General features: G+C 35.7%; 1 protein-coding gene and 1 non-coding gene across 3 annotated transcripts in view; one reads left to right on the forward strand and one right to left on the reverse strand.

Moving 5' to 3' along the window:
* LOC123524838 (uncharacterized) overlaps window positions 1-13,969 on the forward strand; it is a 474,072-nt gene that overhangs the window by 218,051 nt on the left and 242,052 nt on the right. The gene's annotated exons all lie outside the window — the stretch shown is intronic.
* On the reverse strand, window positions 6,435-6,507 carry Trnat-ggu (transfer RNA threonine (anticodon GGU)). Its single transcript has one exon. It is a non-coding gene; the product is annotated as a tRNA-Thr (tRNA).

Here is a 13,969-nt window from a genome sequence, read left to right on the forward strand (position 1 = left end):
CGCTGTTTGATTGAAATGCTTATTTATTTAATGCGTGTAGCTATCCAGCCAGTTTAAGAAAGTTGATGGTTCTTTGCAGGTGCCCATCCTTATTTGAAATCATATGTAGTGACACAAACTGAGACTAACAAAAATGCTGCGTATTGGCATATGTGACTTCAAATACAACAAACTAAACATAAAATAGAGAGGAGATTATAAAGGCATTTTTATGGTAATAGATGTGATAAATCTAAAATCTGTGTCAGGCTTACATTAAATGTCCTACAGATTGAGAATATACGTGTGCATAATTTTCATGAGGTTTTGCTGCTTGAAATAGAGGAAAATACATTTAACTTAAAATCAGTACATCAAATGTGTTTGTTGCACTCAGTGTAGTTAATATTGCTATTAAACACAACTGTAAATTAATGTTACAGTATTTCTTCTCTTCGAATGGTGTTAGGGGTGTGAGGAATGTAGCACATTTCATTTAATTTCAAAAACAGACTAAAACAAACCATTTCTGCTATTGTTTTGCTAGGTCATAATAAATTATTTCAATCGATCTTTTCCGATAAATAACTAAAACCGTGCGATGACGTTTATATAAATACTTCTAATTTCTTTGTGGAATATGAAAACTCGAGTTCTAAGTACATCGTTTCGGCGCAGAATAGGGCAGTATCTAAACACCAAAACATGTCCCAATTTCGTGATAGGGCCTTCTTTGTGCATATGCCGTCAGTATATTGAAAATCCGTCGGCAATGTTAATATTTACTGTTATTTGAACATATATACCAGCAGCATCTCCACAGGGTTTAATTCATCCTCAAGTCCTCCTATACGATGTGAATTATAGCAGTAACAAGGATTCGAGCCCACTTTCGGACACCTGAGAACTCACAAAAATACGATTTTTTATCACATTTCACCGTTATTCTTCGGCACAGAATAATACATTGCTAAAACTAATTTGATTTTATATCTCAAAAATTTTTCAACGATTATCTAAGTTGACAAAATCTTAGCTCAAGTCCATCGTTTCTGCGCAGAATACAGCAGTATCTAGGCACCAAAACATGTTCCAATTCCGTAATGCGGCCTTCTTTGGACGTATGTCGTTGGAATCCTGAAAATCCGTCGGCAATATTAATATCTACTCTAATTTGGACAAGCATACCAACAATATATCGAAATCGTTCAATGCATCCTCAAGCTCTCCCGAACTTTGTGAATTACAGCAGTAAGAGGGTTTCGAGCTCATTTCCTGAGACATAATAAAGGCAAAAATACTATTTAAAACAGATTTGAAATTTTTTTGAAAGCAAATTATGCATTGATTACTAAAAGTGATTTCATATTGTATCTCATACAACTTCCAGCTACTGTTCATATTGCTATAACTTCGAACAATAGCAGCAGTATTACTGTTGTTACTGTTAAACGGGCAACAATAACAGCAGTAATTCTGTCGTTACTGTTAAACTTTACAACATTATATAATACTGCTGTTACTGCTATACCTTCCAGCAGTAGTAGCAGTAATACTTCTATTACTGCTATTACGTGCTATCAGTAATAGCAGTAACCCTAATATTACTGCTGTTACTACTTCTGCTACTGCTAACTTCTCGCCGGTTTGTTCGGATGCGTATGATTATACCACTCTGACTGCACACTCGTGTCATTTCATAATGGTATACACAATCAAATAACTATAAGTCTTTCATTTCGAATGTCAAACTGTACTTTAACGCTTTTCCAAATTATACATTTCCAGGTATATGCCGTAATTGAAATACTAAATTAACCTATTGAAATAGTTGCCACTGAATGTGCATTGTGACTTTTATAGTTAGTACCGAAAAAAAAACACACTATGTACATATTGTATTTCTATATAAGTTACGATATAGCTTATTAATATGTATCTCCGTTATTATTTTTTAAGTTGTAGTATTTTAAGTTTTATATTCAATCGCAAAACAAATGAAGTAAGTGTTCACAATAACAGAGATGTCACGATTTTGCTTCCGTACTTTTAAAAACCGGACAACACTACTTTATGTAATCCCCAGTCATCATATACACACGTGGGCTATACGACGACATTGGACGCTGGTTATTGGTAAAGTTAGTGGACGAATTATGTGTAAAGCAATTCATTTTAGAGAATTTAAATGAATGTTTCACTCACAATTATCTACAGTCCTATGACATTTTACAAACTTAAAACGTCCAAACGCTTTGCTAGTACTAGGATATAAGATATCCCTGAACAAATATCCAATCAATGCTGGTTTTACAATTACCAAGCTTGCACAAAAGCAAGACCGAGAGTAAATCAAGAAACTATAACCGGTATCTGAAGTCGTAGGGAGTGACTGTGGAGCATGACATTTCATAACTCACACACTTAGTGTTGAGACTCACACACTCAGTGTTGAGACATTCAAGGTCATTGTTGAGTAAAACTGTAAGTATATAAACCGGACTTGTTTGTAGACGGAAGGAAATAGGTTTGAGGACTATTATTGAAATGATTTTGTCTGTGTGATTATTGTTTCTATTCCATTCAGTTCCCCTTTAAAGTATAATTTTGAACTAATTCTTTAATTTTGAAAACGCCCCTGAATTAAGTCAGAAGTAAGTTCTCCGCTGTAGGTGTCCGATATTAAACCACGAAACTCTAATATTAAGCAATCCGTGGGCCAATGAAATTCATATAATTTCTGCTGATACTTTATTCCATTCTAATGACACGGTCAATTTTAAAGATAACGGGAAGGTGGTGATTTGGTTCAGACATTCGTGATAATCTTTTTTTAAAAACAATGTAATTATCTCGTGTATGCATCATGTAAAGACTAGACATTCTAAATAATTCAGTTTCAGTTTTATTTTCAATCCAAGGCGTATGAAATGTATGTGGATATAACAGGTTAAAACAAATAACAGAATACTCGTACAATATGTGGTACAAAATAAACATGTCTGACTAAAATGAATTAGACTTCCCACAGAAAACTGACTCAAAGATGAAAGGGAGACAACCCAAAAACTACAGATACAAAAATAATGACAAAGTATATTCCCCATAATACTAACTGTTATTGGGAGATAATCCAATGGCTTAGAAGTACAAATGGAATCGCGTAGTATTCTCCCTTATACCATGAATGATCCAATTCAATAATAGAGGGTCCAAAACATTTACATGTTACACTAAAACCAAAAACAATGATGTGTTACAATTAACTTCTACATAGTCATAATCTTTAACTTTATTCCCAAAATTGAAGCATGTTAATACTTTTTATACATGTTTACAAATAAATTAGTTTTTTAGAATCATTAATACTAAGAAATATCGAATCTGGAGAATGAGCTATTTAAATTGTGACATTAAATTTTTACAAAACAAGGCAAACAAGTAAAGGCTAATCTTTACTATTCATGAGGTTATGAAATTGATAAATATTAGAACAAGTAGTAAAATTAATGGAAATAAACTTCTTTCTAATGGATTTAAAGTAACTGCATTCCAAAAGATAATGAAATTCATCACGTAGCAAAAGCTTCGTGCAAAGGTGGCAGACCCATTGACTGAGCTCTATATGCAAGTGCTTACCTTTTTTAATTGGCAACAAATGATTCATAGTTCTAATTTACATAACAGCTTACTCAAATTAGGAGGTAATATGTCAAGATACTCCTCAAAACGAAATTCTTTTTTATAACTACAATAGACTAGACATTTAGGTGAAGTGACAACACTATCATGCCAGTTTTGCAAAAACTGATTTTTTAACCTACTTTTCACAATTGTTTTAAAACAATTAATGTCTATATACTTAGCACAAAACTATTCTGACACATTCCAAGTTCAGCAAGTGTATTTTGTACAAAAAATTCCAAGAAGAAATATGTGTACCATTCATATGTAAAGAAAAAAATTGTATCGTACAAGTTACACATCTTTTCGTTTCCTGAATTAATTACCTTACATCAACAACATAATACTCGAGCCTTAACTTGTAATTCTAACGGCTGTACACTCAGCTGTCCATAAATCATACAGTTTGGGTTTGTAGCTTTCAAATTTAAAATCATTTCACAAAACCGAAGTTGTAATTGCTCTATTATACCTATCTGCTCTGTACCCAAAACCTCACTACATTACAGTATCGGAAAAACAACTACAGCATTAAATAAATGCAACTGAACTGAAACTGACAAGCTGAGTTTACGGCTTTTCTGAATAACCGAAAACATTGCTCTTCTTGCCTGATCGACTACCTTTTTGTTAGTTTTATCAATTTACCATTGTAATTATAAAGAATGCCCAAATATGAAAAGTCATCAACAATATCTATTTTTTTACCATGATACATAAACCTAAATGCTCTTTTGTTACGTTTAGCTTTACCAAATAAAACTATTTTAGTTTAAGCCTCATTAACATGTAAATACCATAACTCACAATATTCAAACATAGCATCCAAAGCTTTCTGCAAGTCTGTCTGACTTTCCGCCAGTAACATAGTGTCATCTGCGTAAAGTAACAAACATAGTCTTAAATATACATCGACAGTGTCATCACTGAGACTTTCAAAAGTTGCTTTAGACAATCATGTTGACTAAACCTTCATATTTTGCAGACATAATCTGAGTTAAATCATCCAAAAATATTGAAGAATAAAAACGGGTGACAAATTTTCGCATTGACAGTGTCATTACTGAAAAAAGTTAGACAAGTCATTATTAACCTAAACACAAGATTTAGCTTTGCTATACATATTATAGGTTATTTTCAAACATTTACCATCGGAATTATGCCTTAACAATTTTTGCCAAAGATGCGCTCGTTTAACAGAGCCAAAAGCCTTTTTATAATCATGAAAGGCACAAAACAATTTTTATTTGAACTCAAATAAAAAATTCTTCTGTGCAGTATTGTGGCTTGAGTCATCATAACTGCACGCACTTGCTTTTGAAGCGGAACTGTGTTTTTTTTTTTAATTTTAAGCTCGCACATCCGCGCACTAAAACACGAATAAGTTTGCCAATTGCGAGATTACGTGAAAATAATTAATTACGCACGTGCATTCTTTATCTTACTAATTTCCCGACATCATGTGTTTATTTTAAGCATTTATACAAATCAATTGGTCAGTTGTAACAAAGTTTAAAATGACACTAATGATCTTTAAACTAAAATTTTGAAGAACATAAATGGCCGGATGGGAGAGCAAAAACATATTTAAAAAGCCCAATAACATAATTATTTCCGATTCAATAGGATGTCTTGACGATATTCAAAACATATTTAAAGTATAAATTCTTACTGTTGAACATATTTAAAAGTAACGAAAATGTTAACAACAAAACATGTTTAAAGTTTAAGGCAAAAACACGTACAAAATTACATTAGCAGTACATACATATAAGATGTTATAATGAAAAAAGTAAAATCTAACAAGAAAAAGTGTGAAGAAAATATAAATACTTTGATTTAACTTTAAGGCAGGGCACATCTTGTGTCTGCTACCATTTGCAGTAAAGAATTTCCTCTCTGTCTCTCTCTGTCTCTCTCTCTATATATATATCCAATAAAATCTGTAAAAAGGATCCTTTGGAAGCATAGAATGCAACCGAGCAGAATAATAGCAGACTCGGTTTGATAGAGTCTGTTCAAGAGAGGTAATGAATACGGGTATTCAATAACAAAAAGAAGCTTAATTGCTTTAAAAATGTGACGTTCAGTGTTATCCAAGACTAAACCAGTCCATAACACAGAAAGGGTAAACATGGCAGCATATAATGAAAAAAAGTTATTCTTTGTATATTATCAATGTAATTAAAATTTCAAAATCTCTAACTGAATATAAATGGCAATTTTAGGTAAATGCCTAACATTCACACACGCACATTATAGGAGAAATATTGAAGAGATGAATAACGAATTTGTATTTTGAAAAATAACAAATAACATTTTAATCAAATGTTTACCGAAAGGTCAAAGATATTGCCTTGGGGGCCAAATTTGAACCGGTTTTCACCACATTTAAAAGAACTCTAACATATACACAACAATATACATTTGTACAAAATATGAAAAAAATATCGGACTACATTTAAAGAATATTTCATACACAATTTAAAATTGTTTTAAGATTTATGGCAAAAATCGAGAAATGAATTTAAAATTTTAATTTGGTAAGAAATGACCTAAATAAGGACAGTAAGTCAGTGCTGCAATCTGACTAAAGTACTTGATCTTCTAAACGAAGATCTGAGAATGACCCATTCACATTCGTCTTCTGTATATTTTGGATTTCCGATATTGCTATATTTATTTTCGCAAATCTATTTTAATTTGAACCAATCAGACGACTTGTTCAACCATCAAAATAGCGTCGAATGTCAAAGGGTGAGAAAAATGTGCAGTCGGTCCGGGACTTGAACCCGGGACCCCTCGCTTACCAGGCGAGTGCCCTACCGACTGAGCTAACTGGCTGTCTGACACCTTACGTGACCAAGTCCGTACCATGACATACGATTTCTCTCAAAACACGAGGGAGTAGTCGCGATGTGGTCGTCATAAGAATTGTAAATATGAAAACTCAGGCTAAGTATAGATTTTTTAAACTTCTACTTTCACTTACAAAATGTTGTAAGTAAGGCTCTGATTTGCTAGCGGAAGGGTCGTCAGAACGAGGCTATCAATAGCACGTCTTCAGATCCTATGTGCGTAGCGTTAATTGGAGATTGGTCAGGGCTGATGACATGCTCTTTCTGGATATTTTGTTATGTTAAAATGATAAATATTGTAGGGCCTCCACGGTGCTGTACTTGGGTGGGGTAAAATTAAATAAACAGACCAAGGGCAAAGGGCCTACAGTCAGGGGACTAAGTCCTCCAAATTCAAAACTATATGGGTTTACTTGTTTTATTTATTTGGGGTACTCAACAAGTTGAATAAACTAGGGTCTGGTCGCGACCCTGTAGGCTGGTAGCGCCTAAGGCAAGGCTGGTAGCGCCCAAATATAAAGGCTGGTAGGGCCCGAGTTCAAAAATTATTTCAAAGTTAAATAAACTGTTAATAAACTACTGACAATGTTCCTTACGGCTTCAAACAACTTTTTATTTTCTGAGGAGCCTTAACAATAATTATTAATTAATATAAAATAAAAAACGGTTATGAACTATCGGCAAAAGTCGCGAAGCAGACGGACCGAAACTGAAACTCTAGAATTTACAGAGTTTTTCTAAGAGAAAAATACAGCTTATAAATATATTTGTATAATTTAATAGTAATAAGTACCTTGATGTTTCAAAGTTTGAACAATTTTGGTACAAGTTTTGAAGTAAAAGAATTAAAAGATCTGAGGCGACCGAAATTACAGCCTGTAATTACGACAGACGGAGGCAAAGTGGTGATTCTTGCGTTCCAATAATTAACTATTTTGGTATGCATGGTATGCAAATGAGGATGTAGTACCAAATCTAAATAAGGCCAAGGTCGGAAATACCCGGAAAGATCCGTAACCGAGTTGAGGCTACGAACTTACTTCGGCCGACCATGACGTCATTCGGAATACGAACATTTCTATATATGCAAATAGGGCGGAGCTTAACCTCTAAACAAAACAAAACAGCTAAAGTCGGACAAAATATAAAAATGAAACAACATAGAACGCTGCGAATCATCACTACATGCCAAGTATTAAATATCAATTACTTGACAATAAAAAGCTAATTATTTCTGCAGAAAATGAAGCGATTTCGGTCCGTCTGAACAGATTTAGTCACCCGGTGTATACGTACAAAAATCCAAGATGGTTGACAACTGTCAAAATTTTAACTGACATAAACTTTTATGAAGCTTTACAAAGTCAAAAGGCTATACAGTTAAAAGTTCCACTAACTGAAACAAACACGTGACTTAATATCTTGGAAGGTAGTTTAGTAAACAACAATTTAATAATGCATCTGGTTATCTGTCAATGCCTAGAAAGGTTACAGAACAATGAACTGTGATAAAGTGTAGTTGACAGATAGCCTAACAATTTTTTAAAACTACAGATAGGCCGTAAAAGCAGTGCAAAGCCATTGCATGAAACGTGGTCGTGAGGCATCATGCCTCACAATACCCTCCCTACTGACAAAATTTCGTCCTCGAAATTGAAAAAATACAGCCTGTGACATGAAGTACAACAATAATAATTACTTTACATACAGTAAATACAATTAACAAGTATGCACCGGTAACCTATAGATACAGCAATATAATCATTTACATTAAACAATATTACAAAGTACTGGTTTCAATAACTTTAATACATTTGCACTATAATTGCTTTAACATGGTAGAACACACATGTACAAGTTGCATTTACAGATTTCCAATTAATTAATTCTCAAATATATAATCAATTTGATAAAATTTCATAGATGCTACATTTATGCTATGCATTTAAAAAAAATTCATATGTACCATTAACAACAGTCATAAGTACTAAAATAATTTATATAGACACCTAAATTCGAACCTATAACCAACATTGCATCACATATTTTAGGCAGTACTATACTTAATAATAAGCAACATTTCCGACAAGTACATGAGAGTTTGCCTGAGCAACAATTGAGCAATTTGTCCTTTGACCAATAAAATGTATAACAATAATAACAGCCTTCTTAACAATAAACAACAATTGTGATAGTACTTAATTATTCCAGGGCTCCGAGATACTCAACAGTTGAACTTGAAATGTACCAAATGTTTATTTTTTAAATGGAATATAAAAAAAATTATCAAATGATTACTTAACCACTGGCTGACCATACTAAGTGCTAAATGAAGTGACAAAGTAAAAAAAATCAACTTTCAAGTTATAAAAGTTAAAATATAGGAGTTAAACTTATTACTTTATTATCTCAAAGGTAAACATTTACCAAAAAATTCTACCATTAACCAATTGTTACCGTACTGAATACTGATACCAAAAAAAATTTACTAAAAAAAAAATGTGGTAAGAATAGCATTTCTTGAAAACACTAGTATACTATTTAAAGAGTTAAGTCCTACAAAAAAAATGTCTGAGAAAAAAAAATCCCAGAGCCACAAAATAAAGTACACTTAAAAATTGACTAACAGACCCTCCAAGTCCTGTAATGTCGGTACAGTACTGTCTAAGTCTATGTCCTCCGTCTGTGCCTCAGTCTCAGACTGTTCGGTCGTCTGCGTCTGTGCTGTCCTACTAACCCGAAGCTCATCTGACAAAGTACATGTCGTACGTAAAGTCAGTGTGCGTCCGTCTGGTAGTGTGACCTTTTCCAGTCTGGTGACAGTCAAGTCCTGTGCCTCAAAGGACACGTCCAAATCGTCTGGCCCAGCACGTCTAAGTCCGTCAAGTCTGTGCTGTGCCGCAAGTCTGGCCATAGCTCCCGTTAAGAAGTCTGAGGGTGCATCCCTTAACAGAAGTCTAGGGTCAAGCGCGGACCTAACATGCACCCTCACCTTCTTAGGCGGAAACTCTGGCCTCTGTCGTGAATCCATTCCGTCTATGACAGTAGTTTCGTCAGGTCTCGGTCTAGGGAATGTCTGAAACTCCGACGTCTGTCCGTCATGTCGAGGGTCAAGTGGTATATTCTTAACACAAGAGTTACTAACTAAACTAAAACCTGCTGCAGCGGGAACGTCTGGTGTCGTCGGCTGGTCCTCCTGATCGTCGTCCTTTGGTGTCGTAGTAGCGTCCTCATACCTAACCGGCCTGGACAGTCTTGGGTTTCGAAAGGTCCATTCCAACTCCAGGCTAGGTAGAGTGTCATGTAGTTCTGTTGGTGTCGTCCTAAGTGGTGCTGGCGTCTCTGGTCGGTCCATTCCTGACAGGAATTCTTCAATGTCTTCTGGTATCGTTGTCTGGTCTTCCAAGGTGTCAAACTGGGCCTTGGGCCTGGTCCGGTCGGTCGTCGGTTTTCCTGGTAAGGTAATTGGATGGTCCGGGTTGACAGTAATGCTTGCTGTAGCTACCGAATGCTCTGTAGGTGGCACCCTGAAGCCTGCCTGCTGTAGGTCTTCCAAGGGTGTTGGCCAGTATATGGTAGACCTTACAGAGACAGTCGGTATAGGCGTCTCGGCCTCCTCGAAGTATTGTTGGAAGACTTCCGTACCACCTCCAAAGGGACTTCCTGTTCATACTGGTGTTTTGTCACGAGGTGCCTCCTCTGGACGTCGGTCCTCTTTTTGGGAATAACGAAGTCACACACGGTAACCGTGCAAACCACTTGTGGTCCATGTCTGTCGTCCTTATGTCTAACAAGCTGGTCCATGGTGTCATAAGTAATTCAGCACTGTTTACAACGAAGGACCGATCCACATGCTGACCTTTTAGACATTCTGGAAATAAAGGTAAAAATGGGCATTCCCATTAAGTGCATGCAATTTTAAACTAAGCACATAAAATTATTTATTAAAAATCATAAATATAGTATTTACTATATCGACTGTTACGAGTTTCCGACATAATTATACTCTTCCATTATTTTTATCATTAATTTTTTTTAGGAATAATTACTGTTTATTTATACAATATTCTGCTGGTTAGTCTCTGTATTTTACAAAAATTCTACAGCTCAACCATTAATGTATATATCAATACAAAAGGTATAAATAAAGCTGTATTTGGCTGTGTAGGTACGGCACGGTAAATCGGTATGGTATAGCACGGTACAGCAACGTGGTATGGTACGATATATCTGCATAATACATCAGTACGGTATGGTTATCCTTTAACTAAGCCGGTTAATCAATAATCTTGTGGAAATATTCAGTATATGCGGTAGTTGTGGATTTTTTTTCTTGGAGCCCTGTAGAAAAAAATAAAATGGCAAATGTTATGTGTCACCTCAAATGTGGTAATTTGTATAATGATACAGTTTGGTCTACATCAACTTGGTCTGTGGTTTATGCCTCTGGTAGCGAGACATTACTATGATAATACTGGTTTATCTAACACATTGTCTGTGGAAGCGAGACATTGATTTTTTTTACAGTTTTTATTTGTATACCTAAGGTGGAAATGACTTTCATCACTTTGAAAGGACCTGTCCAACGGAAGCTCAGTTTTGGGGACCGGCCTTTGTGTTTTGTAAACACTTTTGCCCAAACAAGGTCATCTTGTTTGTATGGAATCAAATTCAGTCTAGTATCATATGTATATTTTTTGTTGTTTTGCTGCTAATAGCATGCTATGGCGAGCTTGGTCATGGCATTTTCTTAAATACTCTTGGAGGTGTCTTACATATTCATCAGAGGAGTACTCATCGCTCCCTTTCAAACCATGGCCATATAATATATCAATAGGTAATTTCGGATCATGTCCGAACATCATTTAGTAAGGCATCTTACCAGTACTGGCATGAACTAATGATCTGTATGCTAAAAGTAATATTGGTATCCATTCATCCCAGTCTTTCTGGTTTACTGATATATATTTACTTAACATGTCTTCAATACTGCGGTTCATTCTCTCTATGAGACCACAGGTCTCTGGGTGAAAAGCTGAGGATCTAAGTTTAACAATGTCCAGTTGTTTACATAATTCTTGGAATAACTTTGATTCGAACTGGCGGCCTAGGTCAGTCACTATTTTAGTCATTAGACCATATCTTGAAATGAATTCTTAACTAAAACTGTTGCAATAGTCCCAACAGTCATATCCGGCAATGGGTACATTTCTACCCATTTAGTTAAGTAGCACTGTACAGACAGTATGTATTTATTCCCTTTTTTATGGAAATTGGCAAAAGATCTATAATATTTATCCCGTCTTTTTCTAAGGGCACGCCAGTTACTGTTGATTTCAGTGGTGCCTTGGCAGCTCTAGAAGGCATTTTTCTGCCTTGGCACTGTACACATGATCTACAGTGATGAACTACATCATCTTTACAGTTTACCCAGTAAAAATTACGTTTTAATCTCTGGTAAGATCGTTTTTCGCCCATGTGGCCTGATGTTTTGTGATCATGCATGTATCTCAATACAGTTTCTCTGGCACAATATGGAACTATTATCTGTGACTGTTCCTCTCCTAATTTATTGGTGTGTTACCTATACACAACATTGTTGTGTAACTGTAAACTGGGCCACTGTGAGTTATATGTTTTAAATTCACTACTTAAATGAGAAATTTCTTCACTAGTTGGCCTTTCTTGTTTAGCTAGAAATGACTTTAGAAGACCTATGTTGGGATCTTCCTGTTGGATTGTCGACCAATCCACCTGTTGTGTATCCTCAAGCGGTCTTGTAGTATTCCTCAGGGGGTCAGAATTCTTATTGAAACCTTCAATTTGCGTCTCGGTAACATTTATCAACAGATCACCTTCCAGGGCCCTTGGTTGGTCATCCGTAACTTCACTCTGATTCTTTCCTGTTAAACCATTCCGTTTTCTCTCATGCAGACTGAATACATTCAAGGTAAGGTTGACTGGCAATCCCAGCAACACAAGATCCGATACATTGATTTGAATCTTGCTCTGTTTCTTCATCCAGGTGTTCTTGTTTTTCACAGTGTTTGCAAGTTCCACATGGTCTCCGGGACAATGCATCTGCGTTTCCATGACGAATTCCACTTCTATGTTCCACTTCAAAATCATAAAGTGTTTATTGAACTACTCATCTTTCCCATAGGTGTTCTGAATTTCAAGGCCCATGACAGGGCCGAATGATCTGTACCTATCAAAAAATGTACACCGTACAAGTAATTATGGTTAACTGAGTCAACAATGGTTAAAAGTTCTCTGCGGGTCACACAATATTGACGCTCTGCGCGATTTAAGTTACGACTGTAATATGCAATGACACGAATAGAATCGCCTTGCTTCTGTTGTAGTACACAACCTAAACAATATGAACTGCAATCTGTATCTAGTATATATGGGTCATTGGGGTTAGGGTAACCTAGTACTGGTGCCTCTGTCAGTGCTCTCTTCAATTTGTCAAAAGCCTGCTGACAGTCATCAGTCCAAATGAATTTTCTGTCTTTACCGGTTAACTGGTGTAAAGGCTGGGCAATATTTGCAAAACCCTTTATTAGTCTACGGTAGTACGAAACAAGCCCTAAAAATGAGGAAACCTGTTTAGCACTCTTTGGTACAGGCCAATCTTGAACGGCCTTGACCTTTTCATCATTAGGAGATATTCTTTTTTGATCCACTATATGGCCAAGAAAATGTAATTTTATCTGAAATAGGTGAACCTTCTTAGGCATTACTTTTAACTTGGCCTTTTCAAGTCTTCTGAATACTTCCTCTAATTCAGTAATATGTGTCTCAAAGTCAGTTGTGAAAACCAAAATATCGTCAACATATATGAGTATTATCTGATACTGAAGGCCTGACATTATGCATTCCATTAATCGCTGAAAAGTAGCTACAGCATTGGTAAGGCCGAAACTTAAAACTTTGAAATGGTATTGGCCTTTCTGGCACACGAAACTGGTTTTATCCATGTCATCGGTATCCATCTGTACTTGATGGAAACCGGAAGTTAGAACAGTCTAAAGAACTATAATATTTTGCACTTTTAAAGCAGTCTAAACAATCCTGTATTCTTGGCAGTGGGTAACTGTTCTTAAGGGTCACAGAGTTCAATCTCCTATAGTCAATGGCCAGGCGAATTGAGTTATCTAACTTTCGAACCGGTACAATGGGTGCAGACCATGGGCCATTACTGTCTTCAATTAGACCGGCTTCGAGTAATCTGTCTACCTCACTATTAACTTCCTCCTGTACCTTTTGTAGTAGTCGTCTTGGCTGCAGCTTGGTTGGTGGTGCCAGACCCGTATTTATCTTGTGTTTAACTAGGTCTGTATTTCCCAAATCTGATTTAGATTTGCTAAATATGTGTTGATATTTGACCAATAATTCCTCAACACGCTTTTGCTCCCTAGGGTTAAGGTTTGATCTACATTCCT

The sequence above is a fragment of the Mercenaria mercenaria genome, chromosome 3, assembly GCF_021730395.1.
Source record: "Mercenaria mercenaria strain notata chromosome 3, MADL_Memer_1, whole genome shotgun sequence".
Classification (NCBI taxonomy): Eukaryota; Metazoa; Mollusca; class Bivalvia; order Venerida; family Veneridae; genus Mercenaria; species Mercenaria mercenaria.